The following is a 13,550-nucleotide window of genomic DNA, read 5'->3' as shown; positions in this document are numbered from 1 at the left end:
TACCTACTGCAGTATGTCTGCTCATCTGTTTCTACATTTATAGCTGTACAGAGAAGGATTTTCCAGTACAGCGTCCAAAGTGTGCACATCTTTGTGCATAGACATGTCTACGAGCAGACTGGCATTTGACCACCCCAGCTGGGTAAGGATGCACTGAAATTCATAGCTTAACTGTACAAACTTATGATTTATTCATGCAAAAGGGTGGAAATTTTCTCACCATTGTGGTTTATCACCAGTGCCACCATACTCTGGATGATTCATATCTATAAAGGACACAATAGCTTACACGAACATCTAATGCTACTAAGAGTGTATATTCGTCACTTTCTTCACATTTTACTCTAGAATTTTGTGTTTGGACTTATTTAAGTTACCTCCTCCTTCAGAGTTTTTTTTAAGTATATCATTTATTTACTCTTTCTTTACCAAGTGACAAGGCTTCTTGGACTTTGTGTTAGACTGCTTGCAGAAGCTGCACTAAGATCATGTGGTGGCATTTTATTTTTCCTTTGATTTTAAGTGAATAGTACTTAATGAAGGCTGCTGAGCTGTTGGGCTTCTACATCAATGTCACTAAATATAGGTGCAATTTCTTTTAATGACTTTTGCTAGATTCATAGGTCTGGCAAGGAATAATGATGAAACTATGGAACTGAACACCATAGAAGGTCTGAAGATTAGAGTACAGTCACCTGTAGTCATAGATCTGTCATCTGAATAAATTCATACGCTAAAAATTCTCAAGGATCAGTAGTTAATGTGAAGCCTGAGTAGTCTATATGCCCGGATTAATAGTTACTTAGGAGAGGGCTATCAATCTCTGCATAACTGAATTTTCACTGAAGCAAACAAAAACTGTATCCTTTATAACTGTGCCGGTAGTTATCCAAATATATCCTCATGGTTTCTGTCATGCGGTTGTCTTCTTAAACTTGCAGGCAGTCCTGTTATCTCTATTGCTGATTTTCATAGCTATTTTCTGATGGTTGTAAGAAAAGTCAGAGCTGTACGGGCAGCAATTACATGGATAAAAACTGGGAAACTGCAGGGGGGAAAAAAAATGTGAAAATGCATTATCCAACAGATGCTGTTGTGTCAGGACAGGGAGAAAGAAAAGAGAAGGGAACCCATTCTAGCCCAAGCCAGGAACAGTTATGAAAGCAGTCTTCTCATGTGGTGGATAGTAACTAATCAAAAGTTGTTGTGAACCATTCAATTTCATCAAAATACTGTATGTTGGTATGAAATGCAACTTATTCCTAGCTGTTGTACAGGAAGGGTTGACATTTGCCCTTGGCATTGCCATTGTTTCATATCAGCAGATGGGCTGACCATTTTTGGACTTTGGATATCTTATAGAACAGGATCATAGAATCATAGAATGGTTTGGGTTGGAAAGGACCTTAAATATCATCTCATTTCAAACCCTCTGCCATGGCCAGGGACACCTTCCACTACACCATGTTGCTCGAAGCCCCATCTAACCTGGCCTTGAACACTTTCAGGGATGGGGCATCCACAGCTTCTCTCTGAACAAGCTGTTCCAGTGCCTCACCACCCTCATCATAAAGAATTCCTTCCTAAAATCTAAAATCTAAATCCTAAAATCTAATCTAAATCTACCTTCTTTTAGTTTAAAGCTATCACCCCTTTTTCTATCACTCCACTCCCTAACAAAGAGTCCCTCCCTAGCTTTCCTTTAGGCCCCCTTTAGGCACTGGAAGGCCGCTATAACGTCTCCCTAAAGCCCTCTCTTCTCCAGGCTGAACAACCTCAACTCCCTCAGTCTGTCTTCACAGGAGAAGTGCTCCAGCCTTCTGATCTCCTAATCCTTAAGAGTATGTTCAGGAAAACTGGAGAAGGTAAGAGGTACACATTTCATGGAGTGTTGTAAAATCTTTTGTAGCTTCCTGGCCCTGTAGGGTGTTGAGCATAGCCCAGTCATGCTAAATGTTTAGTGCAATATGATCATTCAGATGTCCTTATATCTCAAGAAATGCTTAGGTTTCATCACAGGCCTGAGATTTGCTATCATGTATGCTAAGATTCACTGTACATATTTGGACTTGTATTTTTAAAAAAAAAAAAAAAATTAAAAAAAAAAGCTGATGTGCAAAAGGGAAATGAAGAGAGGATTGTCTGTTGGGGATTATAGATACTAGAAATTTTTTTAAGTTGGTATCACATTTTTAAAGATGACATTCTCACATGTTTTACTTGTCTTTCAAGATGATTGTATGCAGTGTTTTATCGGTCTCTGTTGAAGGTTCTCCCACAGCTGTATGGAGTCATCAACATTTAAGTTTTTGCCCATCTTTCTGGAAGTAGCAAATGTTATTCTTAGAATAACTCCTAACATAAATATAAGATTCATAAGCACAGTATCAGATGAAATTTCAGATCAAAATTTTCAGCTATATAAATTGTGCCTCTGTTAACTACATTAATGGTATATTGAATTTCATCTGCACAGACTTTGTACTACAGTCTTTTCACTTCATAACTGTTTTTGTTGTGAGCTTTTTCATGTGGTATTTAAATGTCATGCTTAGGGGCAATTAAAATGTATCCAAAAAACACTGGTCATGAATATCCTTGGGTGAAACCTGAGTGACCATTTTGTCTTATTTTCAACAGAACAACTTTGTTGAGGGTTGTGAGTTTGTTATGGCCTGAGTCTGAATGTACATATTGAAGACTACTGTAGACCAGAACCTTGACTCTGCTTCACTGACAGTGAGATGACACCATATCCAAGATTACTAACTCTCAGTTTATTTCCTTTCTTTTTTTTCCCTTTAAGTGTTTTGATTAGAATTTTATTTCACATGTGAGCAAGTTCTTTTCTTTGCTGCCACAGCCCAACTTCCCCAAATTTCTTGCATAAGTAGATAACATTGTGGTGAAATTGGGAAGCAATATAGGCAGGTTACTGGGGGAGGGAAAGCAGCGAGGGTAGCTTGTGAGATTTATTCTGCTTCCAAGGCAAGCATATGCTGAAATCTTAATAGTTTTGCCACCTGTGAATTATTTGGATATATCTCACAGGAGTGTTCTTTCTTCTGTTTGTGTAGAGAAAAAAGTGGTATGTTCCTGATTCTTCAGTGCACTAATTTTTACACTGTTTCCAGTTTCATCTTCACTGCCTTTATGGAATTTCTTCCAGAGCTTCAACCCTCTAGAGGTTGCCCTGAGATTGCTGCCTTTCAGGGACTTCTATTAGAGCAAGTTCAGCAGGGAGGGTGTAAGGGCTGAGGGAAGGGTGTGTGTGATAACGTAAGATATCCTGAAATAAATTCCAAGAGTGCTCAAGAAATGAGACAGGAAATTATATGCAATTTATAATAAATTCAAACTGTCCCATAAAATAAATATAACTCATTTTGTTTCCATATGAATGTTCTGTAGGGGTGTCATATTTCCTCTTCTAGCTTTGTTGGATATAATCTCAGTCCCTGTTTGAAGTTTGTTAGTGTATTGTTCAGATCCTGTGCTATATCAACAGAAACAGAAATGAAAAGGAATAAAGGAAGCAATAAGGTCTCCTACTGTTCTGGTGCTGGCATCAGATTGGTAGTTTATTTATTTATTTATTTATTTATTTATTTATTTGCTTACTTACTTACTTACTTATTGACTTACTTAAATCCCTGTATTTCTTTCAGTCTGGACTGTTAAAAGCATCTGTTATACAGGGCTAATATAATTGCCCTTAACAAGCCCACGGCTGTCTTTTCTTTTTCATTTTGGTATGTGGATGGATTATGATTGTGGACGTGTTTTGGATATGACATTTTCATAGTTCCTGTTTAAAAAAGAGAGTGGGGGATTTTCAAGTTACTGTGGTATCAACAATGTGTTCCTTAAAGGTGTATCCAGGGCCACATTTTAAAGATGAAAGTTCTGAAGGGGAGGTTGAGGATGTAATTCAATAGAAATTTTTGAATCTAGAAACTTAAGCATCCCCTGCTTGAGTTGTAAGACTCTGCTCTGGTGCTCCAAGCTTGAGCAGTCTTGGTCTGTAATGAGTTCAACCCCATATCAGTGCTGGTGAGCAGCAGGGCAAAAGGGAGTGGTTTCCCACATCTTACCAGAGATGAAGACTGGCAGGGGGGGAATGCCACAGCCTCTTCTGTGCAGCATGCTGGCTCCAAAATGTGGATGTGTCTTTCTTTTTATTTGGTGAGAGGAAAGAAAACATTTTTTTCATTATGTGTGATATGAGAGGCCAGTATGACAGCAGCAACAGCTTATAACCTGGCAGTCTTTACATCTTTGTAACAATTTAAAATAATGAAGAAAAAAAAATCTGATACTCTGAGAAAACTCATGCATGTTGGTACTACAAACTCTTAAAAACTAAGTGCATTTTCCTTTAAAGAAACATCTACATTAATTTGAAATCAATTGGTAGTGATTAAGGGAGAATAAATATGTTAGACGATACCTAAGATTTACAATTAATTCCTAAAGATCCTGTGAGCTTTCTTTACCTATCTTCCCTTTTTTTTTTTTTTGTTGTTATGACATGAGATCTTGAACTTCCCACATAATTTCTGGTTTTCTTCCTCCCTTCCTCCCTTCCTCCCTTCCTCCCTTCCTTTTTCCCTTCCTCTTCTTTCTCCCTCTCTTTTACTCTCTCTTCTTTTACATAAACATTTACCTTTCAGTTTTCCTGTCTCCACCGAGGCTCAATGTTTCGACCCCTTATATGGCCTCTTGTTGTGAAAATAAACACATACACAGCTCCATGAGGTAACTGAGTGAGATGGCAGACCATCAGAAGGAGAGGAGGCTTCATTTATTCTGAATAAACCTCACAATTGTGGGTGTTTATCTGAAATTACACAAGCCCTTGGAGAGTTCTCCTCCCTTCCATGAAATGCCTCCTGACCAGAGAGTGCCATCTTCTCTCATAACCCATGGCAACTTGTCTTACTGCTCCCACCTGCTGCAGGGGAGACTGAGCCACCCTGGGGCTGACAGGCCTGCTTCCTTCTAGGTTAACATGACAGGGTCTTCTGGCTCAGACTTTCAGAACAAGATTTTCTCAATCCAGTCCAAGTGGGGGTTGATGCATACAAAAGGACTCACAGTTAGCTGTTGTGGCCTGTGCAGAGATTTAGTCTGGGTGAATATCTGAAGCCTAAGGTCAGTTCACTAAGCCAAAGGCAAATGGCTAATACACACTTATGCAACATGTTACCCTGACTCTTTGGGGGAGACAATGTTTCACCAATGGAAATGGGGCTGTCTGCCAGGTGTGGACCTTTTTTTATTTTTTGAGGCCAAAAGACACGGCCAAGCCAGCTTACAGCTTTCATGTCTCGCCACTTAGAAAACATGTAGCAGGCATTGTCACAGACAACAGTTTTTCTTTTCTTTCTTCTCCTTTGTGTGTACCCCTCTCAGCTCCTTCCCCACCCCCAGTCCTTCCTACGTGGAAGGCAAACCCAAAGTCCTTGAGTGCAAGATGTACTTTTGAACCCATGCTGTTGGGTGGGTTCCGAATTCTGGAAAGTGATTTCACCCACCCTGCGTCTGAAACAGTCCTAGCCCCAAAAACTGCTCTGAGTCAATTAGGCGACAAGTCTGAGGTTGAGCCAGCTTGGACCTGCTCTGTATTGGATCACCCATGCCTGGTGTTTACACCAGCACAGCAGGATTTAAATACAACAGGGTGTTGTAACTTCGGTCTGTGAAAGCAAGAAAGAGAGCTCTTGTATTCTCATTGCTCCCCTGGTGTATATTTTCATATGGGTAACTGCAGTGAGAGATAGGACTGATCTGAGTTTTACAAGGCACCGTTATAAAATGTTATAGGGAGCGCAGCGTGCAGTGTGTTGAAGTGATATGGTGTCAGCTCCATCCCCTGCCAGCAACCCCCCTGGCCGGCTGCTGCCCTTTTTGAAGAAATGAGCTCATGTTTGGCACATTTCTCCTGGGATACAACTTCCAGTCCAGCCTTGGGAATGGCTGTTTAGTTCTTAATGTACTGACATAACTGTTTATCTTTTCTTCCATTTTTTGTTGCAGACTAGAAGCTGTGTACTCCCTATGATGGGTCATGAGGATACATTTTAAAAGACTACATGTACAACTATATGACTTGCCTGAGGGCAGGAGGAATCCCATGGGACAATGGCAATAGCACTGGCAATGCTTTTGTCCTTCAGAGAACACTTGATGCCCACAGCTAATGACTGTCATAGGGTGCAAATGAGTACAATGCTGAGGTTACAGGCATTCTGTTTTCAGGAGATCAGAGTTCATTGTGACACTGTGTCTCCTTATTACTTATGAAATAACCATGTCAGGTCATATATAGTTATTTCCCCCTACCTGAACCTCTGCCTTCCTGTGCAAAAGTAAAAAGGTGCCATAAATTTCCCTTTTTCTTTTCCCATAGTAATAAGCCTGCCCTGCACAGCTATGGTGTTTAAGAGAAGACAAAAAGGAACAAAATGGACTACCACAGCAAATTTTTACTTATGTCCCTGGGAACTGAGCTAGCAGTTTGTCTGTTGGGTGTCTTCCCCCAGAGTAAAGAAAAATTGTCCATCTATTGCTCTTCACCTTGACTCTGCTCGCAGGAGCAGAATAAATGTTGAAAACTTTAAAGAGGATCTTAGAGAGATTTCCTGTTCTCGCCTTCTCATCAAGGTGTCTTACCCCATTTCTTCTAAGTGATAGATGATTTAGATCCTGAAGAAAGGGTAAATTAAAAACAACACAGAAAAAGATTAGGATTTTTTTGTTTTGTTTACTCCTTTTTAAAAGGCTGGAAAAAAAAATAATCCTGGCCCGTTTGTCTGTAGTAGCAAGTTCTAAGCATAAAGTAATTATCCAAAGTACAGGATATGCCCTCATTCACATGTGTATCTTTGCTAGTGCCTTCCTTGGGGCATGGAGTCACTCAGATCTAGAGTTTTCTGTGCCAGGGGTTTTCCGTAGGAAATATTCTCATGATCCTCTCACAGGCCTTTTGCCTGGTCTTGCAACTGCAAAGGAAGCAAAAATTCCTCAGTTAATTTCCAAGACTGGAAGCCAGGGGCATGTGAGCTGGTACTCTGCTCACTACTCCACACCGGACCAAAGACAGCTGCTGCACTCCAGGAGCAGAGGAGACAGTGTAGGATACCCACTTATACCTCAAAAGCTCTGACGTTTATTGCAGCTACTTTTCTTTCCAGGTTGCTTACCAGAGAATACAATGTTTTAGTAGCAGTTTGAACATGCATCCTTTTGATTTGGTTATAGGAAACAGTGTGCAGTTAATCACAGGAGCAATTGCAGCCATGGTCACTCAGCATCTCAGGTGCAGCAAACAGCTCTGGCAGCCTGGGCAGAAGGGAATTTGTTCTTTTCAACTTTTAACGTCTGTGAGAGCAAAATTCCCTTTCCTTTGGTAAGGATGTCTGATGGGTAGGCAGGTTTTTCTGGCTTGTGTGGTCCTCCCTCAGGGTGGCTGGCTGGCAGTTCTGGTGGGTGAAGTCATCTTTACATGGGATATGGTGAGGACAACAGGAACACAAACTATCACACCACCTGAACAGTGTTCATTCACCCTGACCCTGAAGCAGTCCCCTTGGTAAAAGAAAATAGGTCACCATTCATTCCTATTCCATCTCTGGATATGCTGCTAAGCTATCCTGGGGAGCTCTGCTTGGATGAGGTGCATGAAATGGGCAGATATCTAGTGGGAGGTGGTGGGTGACTATTACCATGGTGAGTCCTGGTGCTTCCAGGGAATTATTCTCCTCACAAGATAAGGCTTATTTTGATAAGACCTTTCTTCAGCATGGTAACGGAAGAGCTGATGTGCTTCAGACATACAGTACTGTTTAAAGTGATGTGCAACTTCATGCCTAGATACATTAAAAATAATTTTTTGTGCACTGCAAACTGGACATGTCTAGATATTTTACTCATGACTTTTCCAAGAGAATAGCTCAGGAAAGTTTCCATAGCTAGTCAGAAAAGTCTTGCATGTTAATATTTTGTTTGACAGTAAATACCAGTAATAATTCAACTGGCCATGATTTTTTCTGTCTTGCCTTCCTTTAAAAGACAGAAATTTCCAAGCAGTTTCCTATCTGAACTGTAATCCATCCATTACCTTGGATGGAATGCAACAAAGATATGCAACACCGTGCAAATGAAATCTTACAAACCATATATTTACATTGGTTGAAGTTTTGAAATGTTTCCTAAAAAGGGATAAGGGACTTGTCTTCTGCTGTTACACACCTAGATAAGTGCTGAGAGCACTAGATAAGTGGTTCAATACAAACAGCATTTCAATACACTGTGAAGTACCTCAGTGTATCAGTTTCACCTCAGTGACAATTTAACATCAAAGGATGATCAAGGATTACTCAAAAGAGGGAGAATGTATGGTTTGGAAAGAATTCATACAGGGATGTGTTTGGATGTATCTGAAAAGGAAGGTCAGAAAGCCCACATAATAGGGAAAATATTTTTTTTTTTTTTTTTTTTGGTCCCTAGTATCATTTTCACAGTAGCAAAAGACAAGTTAGGCAATGGCCTCAGAGGAGCCTTGCATATTGTCACTGACAGTTCATCATACCCCTAAACAGTGGGGATATGATAAGAACCAGATGATCTAAATTTCTTAACCAAACCCGGTGGTGCATATCATCTGGGAAATAACTGTGGCTTAAACTCTGTATCACTGCCTTAGTCCAACAACAGGTTAACTGCAGTTTTCACTATCTGTGTTGCTGTTTAATCTAAGAAACATACTGGTTGCTTGAAAAATATGACTTTAGCAGCATTTTGCTGAAGGAGGAGGCAGATTGGTATCCTTCATAACTGAGGAGCAATGAAACAACATGATCTGTATTTATATGCACTCCTCTCTGTGTGACACTGACAAATAGTTGGATTCTGTAGGGATACTCCAGTTCCAAACAAAATTTTAAATTAAATTCCGGTATGCAGCTAAGAGATTTATTTTCTTAAGGCTGAATTGCTTTTATAGGTATCAGGATATGAACAGAGGTTTTGCTACTTTTCATGTTTCTCCCTCTGTGCACCCACACACATGTGTACACACATGCTCTTAGAAGAAATATGGTTTTCTCATCAGGGATGCAGCTCCTGGATGGCCAGGCAGCTGTTGTGATTTAAGGATGTGTGACACTTGTTGTGTATTTCACATACTATTCCAGATGGTTTAAATGATTTCTGTGTACTGTGTGTTAGTGGAGAGGGTAGGAAAGGCCCGTTATTCAGCTTGGAGTCTGAATACAATATGTATGCTTGACAACTCTTTAATAAGTTCAGAAATTACTGTTAACCACTGATACTGGATTTTATTATTTATTTTTTTACTATAAAATTGGATACAATTCTTTTAGGCTTACTTGATTATATCAAACTGTTTCTGTTTATATTCTAAAAATCCCTTTGTTCAGCTCATTGTTTAATCCCCCTCCCCCCTTGTTTTTTTTGTAAGCATTTTCAACAGCATGCCTGATCCACTAACAGTGAGTTCATTTTTTTCATCCTTTCGTTTTGTATGCATGATTCTTCATGCTTTCTTGTCCAAAAGCATAGTGTTCTTTCTCTTTCTCCCTAGAGAACTCCTTGGGCATCCTCGAGCCCCCTTTCCCCTGCAGCTGTTCTATTGGGTGGTAGCTGCAGGATCACCCTCAGGTTAAGTGTATATTAGGGTAATGAGGTATAAAGAGCAAGCTAATTTCGATCAGTGCTAGCAGACTTCTTTGTTTTATGTAGGTCATTTATAAGCAAATTGCCTTCAGTGGGTGACATTTCTACCATTGATGATGTAGGCATCAGAACAAAGTGGTGGGTACATCTTGGGAAGCTGAGGCTGAGATCCACCTAGGATGGACAGAAAAAGGAAGGAAACTGTTTATATATCAGCAGTAGGGTGTAGCAGACCTGGATGAGCATTGGCATTCTGCTCCTTTGGTGTATGCTGACATTTAGAGAAGTACTAACCTGGGGTACTTCTGGCAGGGATAAAAGACTTCTAAGAGGGAAGTGTTAGTTAAAGCAAGCTTTGGCTGGTGGTTACATTGCTCCTGGCAGCTTTAGAGGCATGTACCTTCCCCTGCTTTTTTTTTCCTTTCCCCATTTTTTTTCCTCTGCTTGCCCTTTATGGTGAGAGCTTTAGGGCTTTTAGCAGTACTGTAGCAGTTCTTGTATTGTAGAGAAGTGATATGTTCTTGACTATCATCATGAACATTTTTAATGTAAGTTCTTCAGTTTAGTTAACTTTGTTGAAAGTGGGTAGAAACTATTAATTTTTTGTATAAACTACTTCTGAAAAGTCTGTGCTTAACAGTGTGTCCTTAGCTAGTAATGGTATATATTCTTTAAGCCTGCAGTAGATCCATAATCTTCTTCAGATTTAAAATGGCTTTTCAGGCATTGCTAGAATTTCAGGCTCAGTCTTAACTGTGTAGTTCACAGGAGGGAAAACCACTTCTACTTTCTTTAACATTAAACATGGATTGAGTTGAAATGAATTATGTTTATTCCACTTGTTAAAAGAAAACTTGGAGCCTGTTCCAGCTTGAGATCACATGGTTTCTGGGAATATATAGGTCTTATAACAAATCTTGGAATGCAAATAACAGGCACATGGCTCTCCTCTGGGTGGGAGTACAATTTATTTCAGAAAAACTTGGACCTTTAGAATGTCTAGCTGTGCTGATGCTTATAATTTGTGATGAGGTAAGAGTACTTGGTTCATGCAACTTTACCTTACAATGCTTTTTAATTATGTCTTTGACTGGGCTTTCAACTAGTGCTAAGCAATCAGGGCAAGAACTCATTTTCAGTTTGAAGATATTCAGTTCCTTCTAAACTAAAAATATAGATATGCATTTTCTTCTTAGCAGACTAAAAGTGCAAACAGAAATTGTCATTTAAAAATACGCTTTAGGAAACAGCTGAAATAAACTCAGTAAATTGGCATGTTGCTCTTCTTGTCTCACATGTAAATGTTAATGAGATTGTATCTAGATGATGGATCACATCTGTAAAACTGTTGCATATGTGATCTTCTGCAGCTGTGAGGATCAGCCACATTCTGAATTTGATCACTTATTTTACCTTAAATTTTATATTTCCCTTTGTGATTATTGTGTTGAAGTTAAATCATGTTGCATTTCAATAAAGGTAAGATAAACTGAGTGTCAAATCATTGTTGTATACTCATGAAGACAAATCAAGTATTATCTGTCACAGAAGAAATTAATTCAGGCTTTTTTTTCCTATCGGTAGATCCAAAGCAAAATTACCTCATACTGAACGTTACAGCAATGTAAAACTGGTTCAATTACATATCTAAACTATCTTCCAAAAGCTGTTCTGCAGAAGGAAGTACTGCATGTGTTTAAAATGCCATTACAAACTGCGTGCCATTAAGCAAACTGAGAATGGAGGCTGGTCACAACACAGAATCATCAAGTTATTCAGCACAGCTGGCAAGGTCTGCTTGGCAAAATTGCAAAAATGGGGCAGCAGGATCAGAGTGGAGGTACTTCAGCAGAGCTGCTGGAGGAAAGCTTGCCTTTTGCCTGTTTAACTTCCTTCTCATTCACAGGATTTGATTACTAAATAAAAAAATCTTTAAGAATTGTGCTGGTTCCCTTTTTCAATCTATCTTTTAATGTTCAATGTGTCTTTAAAGTTCTGCTCCTGAATCCCTGTAGTTTGTTTGGTAGTCTCAACCTCAGCATGCTTTCAACCAGATCCTAAAGGATTCAAAAGGGTTGGCCTTCTTTGTGTGAGAAGTCCAAAAGGACTGTATGTACGTGGCATTCGCGTATCTGCCTGTTAACGTGCATAATCTGGTTTTAAAAAGGAGCGTCCGTGCCTTTGAAGGGCAAATGAGCAGTAATGTGAGGAGTGCAGCAGACATCTATTGTGAAATACCAGGGAGTTCCAGTTGGGTGGACAGTCTGGTGTGCTGCTGTGCTGGCATCTCACACCTGACCCTTGCCACTCGCTGAACTCATCCTGTCAAAAGAAATAGCTATATTTGGTGTTTTGTGGGGAGGAAAATTCTTTCCCCATTCTGCCCAAACAGACTGACTTATTTTTCAAGATCAGGTTTGGTCTGTGCCTTGATGAAAGAAACAATGGCAAGAGAGGGAATGAAGAGAAAGTAGCTAGACAGGTGTTCTACATATCTTAATTTTCTTTCCTTTAAACTATTTATCCATAAAAGTTTGCTAATTTGGCACACAGTCTGAGCTTACTTAACGCAGGTTTAACATGATCAGTTTTCATTTAGTCACTCCTAATTTATTGTGCCAGTGTATCTGAGAGTAGTATCAGGCTTTTGGAATTAATATAACCATATAATTACTCTGTCAACCTAAGTAAGCTAAGTACTGATCTGTGAGCTAATGACTCGCTTCAGGGCAGAGGACTCCCAGGGGACTACACGAACAGCGCTGGCAATGTTTTTATCCTTCAGATGTATGAAATTAATGACTGTCAGAAGGTGCAAATGTGTACAACACTGAGATTACTGGCTTTCTGTTTACAGGAGAAAAGAATTCAGTGTGAGACTTTGGCCTCATTACTGAGCTGAGTATAGAGACAGCTAATTAGAGCCACAGGCTTCCACTTCAGTTGGTCTTATGCCTGGCTGTTTATTCAGCATCGTAGGTGAAACTAGTGGGTGTACTACAATGCCCTTGCAAAGTTTTGTAGGATTGAATGATTTCCACATTGGAACATTCTCTCAGTATTAATGGTTAGACTGTATAATGCATTCTTGGCTCCTAAAAATAAACAGAATGGTTAACCTCTTATCTTGATAGATTCGAATTAACACACATTTCATATTGTAATGTGTCAGACTTATTCCTTTGCTCTACAGACACAGAGTGTTCAGTTTTGGATCTCAGCTGTGTGTGATAAATTCAGTATCTTCATTAAATAGATATATACTGAAACTGTTCAGATTTCATTACAAAACTTCTACACAAGTTCAGTGAAGATGAAATGATTTCAGTGTTGAGCTGCTTTATCTCAAATAATACCTCAGCGTTGACAGCTAATGTTGATGCCTCTAACAAGGGCTAGCAATGATATTTGGTGTTTTTTCTCTGGTGAAAATATGCAACCAAAGCTTCCTTTGTATTCTTCTCTTGTCTCCTCATTTATTCCAAATACAAGTAGAAATGCAGTATTCAGTGGGTGATTGCCCACAGCCACATTTTGATTGAGCACATTGCCTGGTCACCATCAGGCATAGGTATTTTCCATGCACATTTGTATGTTTCTGTGTGTTATTTCCTTCAGCAAAACCGTGTTGTCCATGAGGGACGATATCTATCTAAATTAGTAGATCATTTTTGTCCCTACAGATCTGTTTGTGGAGTACATTTACATGAATGGAAGTGAAATGTTGGTATGTGAATGACTGCATTATCTGAGACAGGTAGTGCTGCACATTCATGAGTCAGTCCCAGAAGATCTGAGCATTTCTGATTCCATCAATGCTGCCTCTCTACAGAGTTTTTTGGGCCGTGCTG

The 13,550-nt window shown here is 39.5% G+C and overlaps 1 protein-coding gene across 1 annotated transcript in view; it reads left to right on the top strand.

The window, feature by feature from the left end:
• The window catches only part of LOC310889524 (ADAMTS-like protein 1), a 204,627-nt gene that overhangs the window by 4,215 nt on the left and 186,862 nt on the right, over positions 1–13,550 (top strand). The window lies entirely within an intron of this gene.

Source organism: Anser anser (assembly GCF_964211835.1).
Source record: "Anser anser genome assembly, chromosome: Z".
NCBI classification, from domain to species: domain Eukaryota; kingdom Metazoa; phylum Chordata; class Aves; order Anseriformes; family Anatidae; genus Anser; species Anser anser.
The sequence above is the reverse complement of the archived record's forward strand: the minus strand, read 5'-3'. Positions and strand labels throughout refer to the sequence as shown.